Below are 3,139 nucleotides of genomic sequence, written 5' to 3'. Positions count from 1 at the left end.
TGTGTGTGTGTGTGTGTGTGTGTGTGTGTGTGTGTGTGTGTGTGACAGGAGTGTAGGGAAGAGTATGTGAGTGAGTTAGCAAGACATTCCGAGTTAGCATTAATAATGCTACTTAATAGTTGTGATCACCAGTGCACTTAATGGTCGGCAGCCAAAAACTTCTACTCGTGTCTGTGCAACTTATATCACTTGCACCAACACCAAAGAACCAGCAAAATATATTCGGCTTGTTTAGTTCAGAGGCGAAATCTCTCCACAACACTGCAATTAGCTTACATCAATCCAACCAACTAACCTAGCTAATAGCAGCAACAACAGGGCATAATCAATTACCACTCCAGCACACTAGGGTCTGGTCTGGCTACACAACTAATATCAGGTTGTGACTTCAGAATTCTAAATTATATGATAGTAATACTCTTTCTCAAACTTGTCCCACAATATTTTAAGACAGTCGTTTTATTAACCCACAATACAGCAACTGCTTCACTATTCTTTTATCCCCATAGTTTTGTTGACATCCGTTGCCTTTTTTTCCCTAAAAAAATAATTACCGAGGGTGATATGGGGTAGGTTAGTATCAAAAGGCTCTTTGCAATTACTATTTGCCGATGTAGAGCAAGTCCATTCGATTCTACCCGTTTTACTACTTCTAACCAGGATATATGTATATTCTATCAGATGTAACATGCTGGCCAAAATTATCCACAGACAGCATTTAAAGTTCCACACGAGACATCAAAAACGCCTGCAGTGTGATACGAACTCGGAAGTCGTTGACCAACCATCAGTCCGGTGTGTATCTAACCTCCTCGATTAATATTCATTTTAAAATGTCAGTGCACGCAGTAGACACAAATGTGACACACATTATAGACAATACAAAACTAAACCATTGTACTAGCAGTACAAAGTACAATATACACACACACACACATATCATTTACACCAACGTTTTACAATAATTTTTAATTGCAACACAATTGACACAACATGGCAACTAGAGTCGAAGAGAAGTGGATAGCAAGTGGTTGAAGGAAGGGTCTCCTTTGTTTTAGACACATTTGTAGGAGGGAAAGGGTTAATAATTGAACACGAAATCCGTTTCTGTATGAAACGGGTGTCAGCCGAGTTGTTCCGAGTCCAGACTAAAATCTACCCGAAGTCGTCGAAACGTTTCGCTAATTGCATGCAGAATGGCGGGAGGAAGTGGGAAAGCAGCTAGTGTCGACCACCACCACCACCACCGACAACAGCACTCAAACTGTATGTGTGTATCCACCACGACTTTTACCACTATTACTATTATATAGTCATCAGAACGTCACAACTGATGCTATATTACAACCAACACCACAATATAAAACCTTACAACTAGCAACGACATAGCTCAACGGTCGATTTGAATGAGATTTCAGTTTTAACAACTGCGTAACGACCACACACACGTACGTACGTACACTTTAATCAACAACAGAATCTGAACTAGACTGTAGAGGATGTGATATCTGCCGAAATATTTCACGAAATAAAGACAAAAAGGGGGAAAAAAATCAGACGGTTAATTATCTTAGCTACTACCACGACCAACACCAACAGGCGGCAACAGATTAGTCAGGATTTTAAAAAGTAGTAGAGATGGTATTTCGATTAAGAAACTACCACGATCACCACCAATTACGCTTTACACGGTTCATGTTATAGAACTCTTACCCTTGTACTAACTTTAATACTAACCACTCCTCTATACGAGATGGCCTTTCACTGTAACCGCTTTTGCTAGAAATAGCAACCAAATTTAATCGCCCCGTCTTAAATAAAAAAGGAAGAACATCTATTGTAGCTAGGCAGAGAATGTTTAATTTGGGTTGACCTCGTGCTAAAATAACGAACATCATTCCTCTTAAGACAATCCTTTTTAGATCGACAGGGATACCATTTCCACGATGGTCTGATATTCGCACAACACACCCACACACGTGTACGTCTGCCAATATAGTAAATGTCTTTCTATAAAGAGCAGAAAGCCTCAACCTGTATCCCCCTCGCTTTTCTGTAGTAGACTATCGCTAGAATTATTAATCGGTATGTATAGCGAGTGAAACACACACGAGAATGTCTAACTTTTCATGTCAAATTTCAAACGCCATTTCACAATTCTTAGTAATGCACATACATGTAATACACACACACACAATTATATCTCTTGGACCGAGTTCTGACATGGCGTTTGGGAATTTAACACGAAAAGTTATCCACACACGTGTGACAGCACACATATATATATTATGTGTGTGTGTATCTTTACGTATATATATAAATGTTGGCTCATAAATAGACGACACAAATCATACGTAAATGCATCCATCAATTTCTGCTTCTTAGCCGAAAACCGTTCCGCTGCGGATAATTACCGATCGCATTCAAATTCCATTAAAATCATCAGAAAAAAAAAAAAAAGTCTTATTGAAAATATCGATTTCCTTTCGCATTTAAATGTTTTCAAAAAAAAGAAAGAAAGAAAGAAATCCCAAACATATGTAAAGCAGTTTAGAAGATCTGTCGTGGGCTTTTAACAAATAGCAATAGAAAGGTAGCAACGTGAAGATAATTTGGCGGCACGGAATGAACATTTGTATGACATTAAAATGTAACACATTTGCACTGAGAGAATGACTATACCAATACATTATATATATATATATATACACATACACACAGTACCACATATATATATATATATATATATATATATATATATATATACATACACACACACAGTACCATATATATATACACACACACACAGTTACCGGAAGATAAAATTAAACCATGAGTGGAGGAAACAATCTTTAAATCAAACTGCCCCAATAATAAAAGCTAGACTGGCTGAATCGCAGCAACATTTACATACAACCATTTTAGTATTCGATTAATCAAGCACACACACACACACGTACGTATATATATATAAACATGATGCAACAATAACTAACAATCGTCCCTATTCTGAGAAAAACCTTGATAATTAAGACAAGCCAAACCAACGACTAAAATTTTTCAAACATTCACATAACAGAAGATAGTTTTTATTTAACTAAAAAAAAAAAAAGCCTTTTGATATAAAAAAAAAACACAC

General features: G+C 37.0%; 1 protein-coding gene across 2 annotated transcripts in view; it reads right to left on the bottom strand.

The window, feature by feature from the left end:
- LOC106867805 (importin subunit beta-1) overlaps window positions 1-3,139 on the bottom strand; it is a 24,524-nt gene that overhangs the window by 19,031 nt on the left and 2,354 nt on the right. The gene's annotated exons all lie outside the window — the stretch shown is intronic.

Source organism: Octopus bimaculoides, chromosome 22 (assembly GCF_001194135.2).
Source record: "Octopus bimaculoides isolate UCB-OBI-ISO-001 chromosome 22, ASM119413v2, whole genome shotgun sequence".
Lineage (NCBI taxonomy): Eukaryota > Metazoa > Mollusca > Cephalopoda > Octopoda > Octopodidae > Octopus > Octopus bimaculoides.
The sequence above is the reverse complement of the archived record's forward strand: the minus strand, read 5'-3'. Positions and strand labels throughout refer to the sequence as shown.